This window comes from Falco peregrinus, chromosome 1 (genome assembly GCF_023634155.1).
Source record: "Falco peregrinus isolate bFalPer1 chromosome 1, bFalPer1.pri, whole genome shotgun sequence".
NCBI lineage: Eukaryota > Metazoa > Chordata > Aves > Falconiformes > Falconidae > Falco > Falco peregrinus.
The window spans coordinates 91,377,488-91,389,913 of NC_073721.1; positions in this window are offsets into that span (position 1 = coordinate 91,377,488).

The window sequence follows — 12,426 nt, forward strand, 5'->3', positions numbered from 1 at the left end:
TTGCTGAAAGCAGAATATGAGTCCCTATGTGTCATCAATACAGCTGAGTTAGTGGTACTGAGGGAATTTTATGATATGCATGCACCTAAATCCTTCACTCTTTTTTTTTTTTTTATTATTCTTTATAATATTATCTTTTAGGTTTCTATTTTTGTCTCTGTTTTTAAAGGAATAAGGGGCTCAAATCCTGATTCTGTAAGTGACATCTCTACCTCCTTCATCTACCAAACTTTCTCAGCCTCAATTCATAATGACATGACAAACACCTCATAGCTGCAGAAATTTTATTTGCCTTACTTACATTTAAGATCAGTCTGAATTTACATAAATGCAGAATTCTGAACCTCAGGCAGGATGTTGCTAGGCTGGCTGGCTGACTGCATGTAGAAATGCATCCTTGATGTTCACTTAGTTCTCTCAGCAATTGTACAGGCTGCAAGGAAGGATCGGGAAGCAAAATTTCTCAGACATGTTGGAGAGCAGGTTTTGGATGCAGCAGGAGAGCTTGTGGACCTGGCTGAAGCGAGTATAGAAACTTGGCAGCTCAAAGGAATATCACCTGTGTTAAAAAATCACAGGACAATTTTCTGAGCCAATGCTTCCTGGGTTTGTTATTGAGAGGTTCAAGGGAGAAAAAAAAAAAAGAACTTGCACGAGGTGCTGATTGCAACATACACATCTACAGCACAAAACAAAGAGGTATAAAAACTTATAATCTATTGGGGAACTAGCAGAGTACCTGTCATATATACCTGGCCTTCAATGACCTTGTTTTGCATGGAGAAAGAATATATGATTTTCTGGGTTGAGAGAAGGTTTTTAATTCTGAAAGGAGGTTATATGTTAAATATATGGTAGCAGTCTATTCAATAATAGAAGTCAAGTCCCTTACTTCTGGAGGCAGAATCTGGTATTCTATCACATAAAATAATGCCATTATTTCTTAACATGCTTTTAAATTGAATGTATTATTTTTAAATCACTTTTTTATGACATTCTGGAATACCTAGAAAGATTTAAAAAGCTCAAAAGTAGATTCCCCAATATCACATAATCAAAAATGGCTGAATGAATTTGAGACACACTTACCAAAAAAAAAAAGCCATTTAAGATGACAATGATCAACTGTGGGGGCTTTCTGCTTCAAAAGAAACAGAACAAATGTGTCTGAAATAAAAAAGGCTAAACAGATCTTAACACCATAGCGATAATTACAGTTAGACTACAATTTCTAAAAAAAAAAAAAGAAAGAAAGGAAAAACCCCTATAATGTATTATGATTGATTTCAGAAGGTTAAGACAAATTTAAATACTGTGTACTGAAAACATTTATATAGAAATAAGTGCATAAAGATCCAAGATTTATTTATTTACTTTTAAATAAAGACACATCCATATATGTGTTCAATACACACACACATGCACACACACCTGCTTAGCCAGTTAGAATACTGTGTAGGTATAGATTTGTCAGGATCATTTGATCCCAAAAGGATTTGTATAAGAAAAACTTCTGTTTCAGAGAAATGATGTCTCTAGAGACTGATAGTGATGATACAATAGGCTGGAGTTGCTATTATTATTATTAAAAAAAAAATATTACTACTTTTTCTGACTATGTTTCTTTTTTTCCCAGTGGAATTCTGATTCCAGACATTCTACCAGCCTGACATCCACTGGGAAAGTGATGACACCATAAATTATTTAAAGGTTTGAAAACCACAAGAACTACTGTATATAACCAGATTGGATTGACTTTTTAACTCTTTTGATTAATAATACATAAAGCCTTAGATATGTGAATTGGTTGAGTGCTAACCTGTTAACAAAAGGAGTAGAAGGGATGAATTCTGACGTTTCTCATAAGTTATTCTACTTAACACATTGGCCAAACCAAACAAACAAATGGAGTACTCTGCCTTAGTCTTACACCTTCAACGCACCATCAATATTTGATGACTGCCTAATGTCTCTATATATCTGGCCATAGATGATGTTTTGATCATCTGGCTTCCCAATTCCAAACTTCCCTGCTTTCCTCTGCATCGGTCAAAAGACACAACTAAAATTTAGAAACAGTTTCAATATCCTGGTTTCTTTTTCAACTTTCATTTTAACAGCACTAACTACTCAGAAGCGAAAAAATGATATTTCAGTCTTCAGCAACAAAGAAGGGCTAGTATTTCCTCAGTTGATGACATTTTGTGCTCAGCAGCAGGATGGGAGTAGATATGTACGCGGCTTCAGAAAGATTTCATGTTCTACCCTTCCATTGCTGGCTCTGTTTCAATTATTCCCCAGGTTCCTAAGTTTTGGTCTCTTACATGCTGGTTTGGGTGGAGCACAGAAAAAAGTGTTGGCCTTTCTCTCCTCTTCAAGTACAGAGGAAGATGCATGGGGCAGCCTGCATTTCTAAGCAACAAGAACAATTCCACCGGAGACAGACCACTTTGCTTCTGGGTAGCCTGACCCGTGCGTCAGGAGACAGGCTATTCAGGGTGACTTCAGTATGATATATTAGTTTACAATAACAACTGCTGCTTCTTCTGTGCAGTAGACAGGTACTATCCCTCTGGATTATTTTCTATTATGCCAACTGAAGCTTGACTGCCTTAGATGTAGGAACAATATGAAGCCCATCTTTATCTGTTTCTCTTTAGTCATTCCAGCACACTTATCTTTTATCCATGTAATTCAGTTCTCAACTTCCTTCTGCACCAGACACTGACTCCCCAGTCAACCTGCAGAGTGTCCAGCCACAGAAACTGTGATCAATTCTTTTTGCCTCTTGATGTGCCCATGGAGCCATCCTTTCCTGGTACCCTTAAGGACAAGTATTTGTGGCTGCCCATTGGCCCACTTCTACATGTTTTAAAGCTTCTGTACTAGCAGGATGACCTTCATCCATCCTCTGTTCAGGACCACCAAATGATGCCTCACCAAATATTTTTTAAAATCCTAAAATTCTTTGTGAGATTAATCTATGCATAAAGGAAGGAATATTTCAATTCAGTGGCACACCCTACAGTTTCTGTCAGTCTATCTTCCCCAATTTGACCAGTTATTTTGGTGTAAATTTCTATTGATGCCATTAGAGGAATACAAATGAATTTGTAACAATATGAGTAAAATCAGAATACCATCCCTGCTCTGAGAAAGAAATGAGGTTCAATTTCTTACTAAAATACAAACTTCATATAATTATAAAAGCCCCCAAATTATACCTGAATTGGGTCTCACTTATGACATCAATAACAAATGTAAATTTTTTATCAACATTTATTAGATGTTACTGAGTGCCATCACCTGACTTTCATACACACAATTACTGTGTGGAATCTGTTGTCAGATTCTGTTTCCCTTTCTGACTTTTGAGTATCACCCAGCTTGTTCATAGCTCCCCCCAAAATAATGGAAGTATATTCATATTCTATTAAAAATTATAAGAATCTTACTTATAGTTAATTTATATCCACACCTTTTTTTTTTTCCCTACATACCTGCCATATCAGTAGCAGTGTAGGCACATTACTTACTTAGCTGTTATGGTTGTACACATTGCTTGAACAATCCATTTCTGTTCTAAAATAAAATTCTAGCTACAGTGTTATTTTTGCACATTTTCTTACTGTATTTTAAGGTCTAACCAGGGGATTGAGGCCAGCATCTGACTTTACTATAATAGCAAGTATCTTTCCCGTAGTATCTTTCAACTGTCATTAAAAAAAAAATAAAAATAAATCAGCATTTGTTTTCTTTTCCATCTGGGATTATGTGACAAAATGATCTCCTGAATCTAATCAATTATTTTTCTTCTATATCTTTTGCATTTTCCTGCAGAACTATTTGCAAGTATAACAGAAAGATCCTTTAGAGATAATCTGGTGATTATTATAAATTCAACCTTGGACGCTGCAGGCATTAAAAGATGAAAATTGCCTAAAGTCCACTGTTGTACAACAAATCTGTACCTCTGGACTCCTGTCCTGAGGTGAAAATGCAAACCAGAGAGATATTTAGAATCATTTTGACAGTTCATAAAATTAAGCAGGGATTAGGGATTCTCTCAGAAATAAATAAATAAAAAATATAATGCCACAGGGCCCAAACAATGTTAATCACATCTCCCTGCAACAGGTATTACTGCAACCCACTTTTTGGGAAGAAAAAGAAGTCATATAATTAATTCTGGCATGTATTTAGCACTGATGATGCCAAATTAAAAATCTGAGTATGTGAGTTCAACATGTTAATACATTTATGTATGCATACATACACATACATAATTAATGTATAAACTACCCATTCAGTTTAAGTTCATACAGTTATAGGTTCCTATAGAAATGTTGTACATCTTGTATATTCTATTTTCTTCTCAATTTTATGGATTAGCCCTAATATTGCAAACACTTGAACATATACTTAACTTTACATAATGAGAATATCTTGCTGATTTTAGGATCACTCTCAATCTACATGAATTTAAGCAAAAGTCTAAGAGTTTACTGGGATTGTAATCTATAGTGCCAGTCATTTGAAATACACATTTAATAAGAAAAGAATTGAAATAACTGCAGTAGGCATAGATAACTTTGATCTCTGCTGCATTTGCAGCAGGTAAGCAGCAAACATAGCTAAAACTAATTCCTAGCCACAAAGTGTGCAGCTGACAACAGAATTACATTCCGCGTAAGCACGGAGTTTTACAGTCACACTCCCAAAATTGCCCACCCTCCTGAAAGACTTTTCAATACAGTTTTAAATGTTTCCTTTCCTTTCTGAAACCAATAGACAACATTGCAATACTGAGCAGCAGCACTAGTCCACTTACAAGAGCGCATATCCTTTTCTTGCTGGATGAACAAACTTGAATATACTGCATTTACACAGTGTATAAAATAAAAGTTTCACTGTATTAGATTATTATCATGTTTCAATATCTTTGGAAAATGTTCAAGTTAATGTAACACGCTTCTAACAAAGAAAAAAATAGAACTAGCTGAACTGGAGTCAAAACTTTTTTTTTTTTTTAATTAAAAAAAAAATTAAAAGCCTAGAGGTATGTTTCAAGTTTTTCTTTATGCTCAAATTTTTGTCACTTAAGCACTGAATTTTAACCAATTTCTTTTAATGATGTAAATACTATGTAATAGCACAGTTTAGACATTTGCATTGTAATTAATTTCCATCTTTAAGAATTTCTTATGAAAATTATTTTCCATCCCACTCTAGTCCACAATGCTGACTGGAGCTGGAATAATACATCACACAAATGTTGATTTTAATATTTAAACAAATTCACTTTGGATTTACATCCCCTTTGGGCTCTACTTTCCATGAATACTCTGATAAACAAACTTACTGCAAGGAGGATCTGCTGGGAGGACAAATTATAAACAAAAATTGAAGAATACACGTGGGATATGAATTTTTGAATTCTAATCATCAATTGTTGCACTAGCAATTAAAGCTGACTGGAGGACAATATTTCCATGCTACGTTAACTTTCATGACTTCATGTCTTCATGCCTAGTTTTGTGTGGTTTGTTTTTGTTTCTTTTCCTGGAGAAAACAAAAACTCTTTAAACCGCTTTGGTGAAAATGCCCACATTATGTGAGTGTATGTCTGTACACCACAGCCAAAAACACTAAAAGATCCAGACTGAAGTCCTTTCTCAGCCTGAATCGCATTTTACTCAGTTTCATCACTGATTTTTATCTGTGATTACTCTGTTAGCGGGGGATGGAACCTGATCCTGGGCTTTCTATGTCCAAGGCCACTGTTAAACCACAGGGCTGTCAGCAAAACCAAAAAGCTTATTTCACCCCTTCTCATTCCCCAAAAATATTCAGGTCAAAGTATGATCATGGCTGTCAGTGGTCCCGTCCAAAGCATGAGTATTAAACAAGGACAGCCTCTGAGGCAAGGCTGGGTTCCTGTCCCCTCACAGGCTTGCAGGGGAAAGCCCTGACGCTTGCTTCCCACCCGGCGCTGCCATCGTTGCCTGCATAGCTGTGCCACAGGCCACCCGTGTGCCCGAATAGCCATGGGGACTCCCAGTCATAGCAGGGCACACTGCCCACGCCATTACTTAGCAATCATCCCGAAGAGCCAAGGATGGCTTTTCATGTTGGAGTATTTCTTCTTTGCTCTAGAAGAAAGAAATTGAGAGGAGATATAGGAACTAAATGCTACAAGGAAAGCAAGACTGGTCTGAGCTCTACCACCTCGCTGTTGGCCACCTCCCTTCCCCATAGGAGTCAGGGCTTGCACACAGCAACCTCAGGGTGAATCTGGAGGCTGACAGGCTTTGAAGATGGATAAAGGAAAAGAAGTTTCAGCTCTTTTCCTCACATTTTCCTCTGTCTGGGCTGGGTTCCCAGAACAAATAGCCTCTTCACTGTAGCCTCACAACGAGGTGATACTCGGTAATGCAAATAGTGTTGCGGTCTGCCACTAGCTGCACAGTCCCGTCCAAGCCATGATCATATTGTTCAGTTTGAACCCAACCAATATGAACTCAGCTTTATGGAGCAATTAGTATATCTCTGACCCTAACATCATATAAAAGGCCATAGCTGCAATATAAAGGTCATGTTTGCAAATAGGCTCTTTATAAAGGAATTAACAGGTATAGATCTGTGCATGTGTCTGTGTACAAGTTTTTTGGTGTCCCTAGTCATAAGCAGAAGCTTAAGCAAGACCTCCACCTTCTGGATTTTATCACTGGTTTGACAAGTAGCCATCCATAGTGCCAGTAAGGAGACCCACACTTTTGTCAAAGCAGTTGGCATATGCCTAAGTAATTTTAGCCAGAAATTACATCAATAGCAAGTCCTTCTTCTTATAGACCACTGGAAAGTGAGCTTTAATTTACTTTTACTTTTGTCCTTAGGATAATAGTTTCTTACTTACTTATGTCAGTGGTCAATAGCATAACAAATCCTTCATCATGAGCATGTGTGTATCACTTTTCAGCAAACCCTGGCCTTTTGAGGTGAAATGATATACTGCCACTTATTTTCAAATTGACATCTCTCCTGGTTGCCAAGGCAAGTTAATTTGCAAATCAGCATTTTGCATGAAGCTTTTAAGCCAGTCCAGCTAGGCAATGGCTGCCATTGCTGTATAATTAGTGTCTAAAGCACTTAAAATTAGATTATTTAAAAAAAAAAAAAAAATCCAGAAAGATCAGTAATTTTGCTCTGTACGTGGCCAGAGACCATTTTGCAGACTGAATAGAAGATATGGAGTTAGAAAATTACAGCAAGGCTCCAATCTGATCAGAAAGGAATGAAAGATGTGCACACAATAACAGCGGCAGACTTGAAGTGAGAAATGTTAGTTTTACTGTTCTTCAGAAAAATAAAAGAGACCCCCACATGCACAATTAATTCACAAACTGCATGACTTAGATACCAGACAACAGTAGCAAGTGGCAGTTAGAGGAGAAAGTAGTCATTGCAATTGTATTTGCATTCAGTTAAGATGTTTTTTGAGCACAGAATTGAACCTGAATTTGGCCTAAATTTCAGCATTTGACTTGAACACTGCCAAAGACTTGCAAAGTTTCTAGTTATAATTTTGGTTTGTGATGAAGACAGTCAAGAGAGAAATTTGTTTATGAGGGAAGTGTTCTTTTTTTGAGACATCTTTCAGTTACAAGTTCATCCATCTTTAGAAAAGCTTTTGATTTTTGAACCAATTAGGTACTGAGGAGAAAAAGGTGAATATGGAAAAAGAAAATAGAGAACGTTCTAAGAGATAGTCTGTTTAAAAGAGAGGCAGGTGGCTGGAGAGAAAAGAAGTGAAAAAATAGGGAAGTACCACAAAGCTTGTAATAGACTACATGTAATACATCTATTTTGGTTTCTTTACATTGGCCTTCTAAAATCTTACTCAAACTTTTCCATCCTTTCATGTCTATTTGGTATTTTTTCTTGTGCTGGCACAGAAATGGCTTTATATTCAACTCCACTTACCACTAAATGTCTATCAAAGATAAATTACAAAGATTACAGGCTAGTCATTGAGGTAAAAGGACTCACAGGTTGATCAAAGTCCATCCAGTACCTCAGCTTTCCATGAGTCTGGTGGCCTTTCTACTTGCCCGTACTAACATACTGACTTGCATAATGAGAAACCTTGGACAAATGCAGGCTGTGTAGCATCTCTGCAGCAGAATTCAGGGGGAAATTTCCTCCTTCTATTGTTTTATTTACACTTGACACATTTCCATGAGGTAAGCTAGGGGGAGAACTTGCATCACAAGTGTCACAAGCATCTGTCCACTTATTTTTCAGCAAATATCTAGTAGCATTACACCAGGGTAGCAGTGAGGGCGCAGTTACTGTAGAGCTACTGACCCAATGCACATTCGTAGACTAACATTGCTTTTGATAAGTAGGTCGTTCACCTGTAGGTTTGGTCTCCACTCATCCTCTCCTTGCAGTGTCATAAATCCTTTTGTGAGAGGGTTTTTTTTAAATGTAGAATTCTTTGTTCAACCTTAATCCTGAACCCAACCGAGATGTAGAACATCACTGAGTGACTTGGACAATCTCCAGGAAAGACAATTAATATAAATAATGTAAAAGAAGGTGGAAGTGGAAGAAAGATGGGGCCAGGTTGATTTTTCATGTGGACATTGTCCCTGTAACAAACATAATGCTAGCTGGTAAAAGGCAAGTTTTGACACTGTTATTAGTCTGTGGGTGCTCGGTGTGTAAATCATATTGATGCACGTGGTTGACACGTCAGGGGTATGTGGAAAATAAACTGCCCAGTCTCTTTGGGCCTAATAGTTTACAGACCTCAATGATATACTGTAAGGTTGGTGCTGTTGACTTCAAAAGCAGTAAATCAAAGTGCCACCAGAAGGTGCTGACAAAATTAAGCAACCAAGGTTGAACAGAGAACAAAAGCTTTTCTGCATAGATAGTTATTTCATAATCAGACCTTCTTATATTTAATTTATACCTTTATTTAGCTTTTATGAAATTGCTTTAATTCTATATGGGCAATAGGTTTATAAATCAATTAACACTGCAATCCAAAGGGTCTCCAGTAATGGTATGTACTTCCAAAAACTAAGCTTCACTAAGTATTGGCTTTGGTATTATTAAGAAAATCTTATATTTTATTACAAGAATGCATGGGATTGCTGAATAATAGTTCATGTTAATTTGTATATTTCATAAATAACATCTGAAAAGGCCAAAAATAAAATGGCTTTATTGGTCACATCTCTTTTAAATGCTGTCAGGGTAGAATTCCTTTTATTCACTCACAAGGAATGGTGTCTTTACCAGTCCTGCATCTCAACAACTCCTATGATTGATGTTAGTGTGGATCCAACCTAAAGGTATGAATCTGAAATGCGAACTCTGGGAAAGCCTAAATCCAGGGCAGTGTGTCTTGATCCTGTTTATTTTCAGTATTCAAAAGGACAATCTGAGAGAAGTATGGATTTGAGTTTGGACATAGATTTTATGGGTTAATAATATGTGTATACACTTTGCTTTAGAGAAACAGGCAAGGTTTATTTGGTATTTGTAAGACTGCTTAAATATTTCTTAAACCAGGAGTCCACGTTAACTCACATAAGTAACACACTTATCTTAGTGGACAGAATAATCTGAGAAGATGTTTCTTCACCAATAATCTGCCAAAAGTTGCCCTGGCAATTACACCTTTTATATGGAAATGAGAAACGGTGAGATGCAAACACCATAACAAAGTGAGACAAACTCCTTGCACTGCCTGGCAAGGTTGTTTCAGTGAAGATGTTAGCTGTCACTAGCAACTCCTAATGTGCAACATATCTGAAGGTGAACATAAGGCCCAAGACCAGAATGCAAGAAACCTACTGCAGTATCAGTAAATACATATAGATTAACTCAAGCCAGGATTGGAAAGTAAAGAGATGGTCAAAAAATCCTCACAACGCATTTCAATTTAAGTTGCTAAAAATCTTTCACTCCTTCTGAAGCCTTCTTTGGAACATCAGAAATGGAATCCAACTACGTCATCCCTGGAACAAAATAAGAATCAGCTGCACAGCCTTACAACAACATCTATAGACATGGCACAGGTGGATACCAAAGTTTCCACCTGTTTGTAGCATTTTAAGCCCTTCTCCCAGTCTGGCTTCTCAGGTGATGGTATGCAAAGAGGAGATCATAGGAATAGCAAGGGAAAAACTCTGCTCATTAGAGATAATGAGTGGAAGACACAAGACAGAATGGTAGCTTCCAGTCACAGTACAGCTGTGTCAGTTCTCAACCTGTTGCCATTGCTTCTGTTCCACCACAGTTTTGCCCTGTAAGAAGAGTAGTTGATCAAGTGAAAATATAGCATGAGGAAAGCACTTGAAAGGAACTTTTAATGTTATCTGTCTGCTTGCTAACATTTGACAACAAAACATACCAGACTCAATTACCCTGGAGATCCTGAGGAATAATAAAACAAAACAAAACAAAACAAAACAAAACAAAACAAAACAAAACAAACAGTCAAAAATACCTCACACTTCCCAAAACCATCTGAAGTCAAAGAACATGAAAATGACGCTTCACTCTCTTGATGTTCACAGTGTGCTGTTCTGCTCACAGAGAGACCAGGAGGTTGGTGAAAAAAACAGATATTAAATGACAGTTGCTGAGCAGAAACATATAGGTAGTTCCATATTGTTTCTCTTCCTGCCCAATAGAAAATGTCAATCACGAGCCCACCAAAACTTCAGAGAAGAGGACAGTGTGCATCTAATTCTCTGTCCTATTTAATCAGGGATTTTTTTTTTCCTGCATAGTAAAGGAGAATTATTGCCATTTGACCACTTCGTTTAACCAACAGATTAAGTTACTTGAGACAAGAAGTTGAGAGCTGCCACTATAGCAAATAGATATGTTTCTGCAAGCAACGTCACCACCTCAAATAGGCAGCACTAGCAGGCTACAAAGGTGATTTTTGCACTGCTAGGCTAGTTGCTGACATCCTAGAACCAAAACTGCCTGACCTTTCTCAAGTCTCCCCGAGATTTACAAAGTATGATATGATTTTGACAAATTAGAAAGGGAAAACACTAAAAAACTTGTAAAGAACAGAAAAACATTCATTGTAGGTCAAGGATGCAGTGCCCTGGTGTAATCAGGGACATAAAAGAAATCAATACCACACCTAGCCCTTGTAGGAAGAAAGGATAATTGTCAATCACAATTAGCTGCATGTTTACCTCTTAAATGCTGAACACTTTCCAGTTTCTTCCCTCATTGTATACGTATGCTTTTCAGTGTGCCCTATTCCCATTCACTGTGTCATCCTCTCCCAAGTTATTCTGTGTGTGCTTTTATCACTGTTTCCAATTTCCCATGCTCTGCTGGCTTGGGTTTGAGTGGCAGTGAGGAATCTGTAAGCAGGTGTTGTGGAAGTGAAGCGTGCCATTCGGCCCGTACATTAGGTAAAGTAACGTTCCCCTGGGAACTCTAATGCTTACAACTGCATCAGCCCCAACTGTTCCTGCGAGAAGAGGAAGAGGCCAGTCCTGACCTGTTCTGACCAGATGTTTTGGAAATGTGCCCATTTTTAGCAGATAGAATAGCTGTTAATTTATCAAAAGTGTAATAGGTATTAACAAAGCAGATTCTTTAACTATAACCGGGTAATAAAGTGCAAAAGAAATTAGGAATATAGAAGAGGCTATGTTTGAATGCATAGGACTATATTCAATACTAGTTTAAGACAATTTCCAAGATACTCTGGTCTGTTTAATAGATATGATATGACTGGTTTAGACATGAATGCAGAAAAAAAGAATCATTTTTTATTAGCCTGTGCCAAAATTGTCCAGGAATCTGTGGAAACTAGACATAAGAAAAAGGGCAAGACACCTAACGTAAAAAACTCCTGCTATAATGAAGGCAACTGAGTTACAGCTATTGAGGCTCTTTTGGAAAATTTAAACCTTCTGTTTTGAGCTCTCGAAGGAGGGAATCGATATTCCACAAACAAGAGGAAACTGTGTTCATGTTCTCTTATCAATATCCTTTCAAAATGCTGAAATGAGGAAGAAACAATTATTAATAAAAAACAAATATTCTGCTTTCCTTCCTCCTCTCTCCCCAAATTTTTAGCCCACCAAGAGCCCACCAATTTTCTTAATTTATTTTTTTTTTAAATGAATACTTCTTCCCAGCATAAATATATGAAAGCAGTCATTTTTTTCTTGTCATCAAGCATTAGCATTTTGAAGTGCCAGGTTTTCATTCTGTTTCCCATGTCCCAAAGGGGTAAATGCATTTTTTTCCTATGAGGGAGTTACAGTGAGCTTGCACTCCAGGAAACAAGAACAGAATGGGGTGCTGGGGGTGGTGGTGGTGTTACAGGTTAGATTTTCTGGATTTCTGAAGCACTTATTCAGGGTTTTA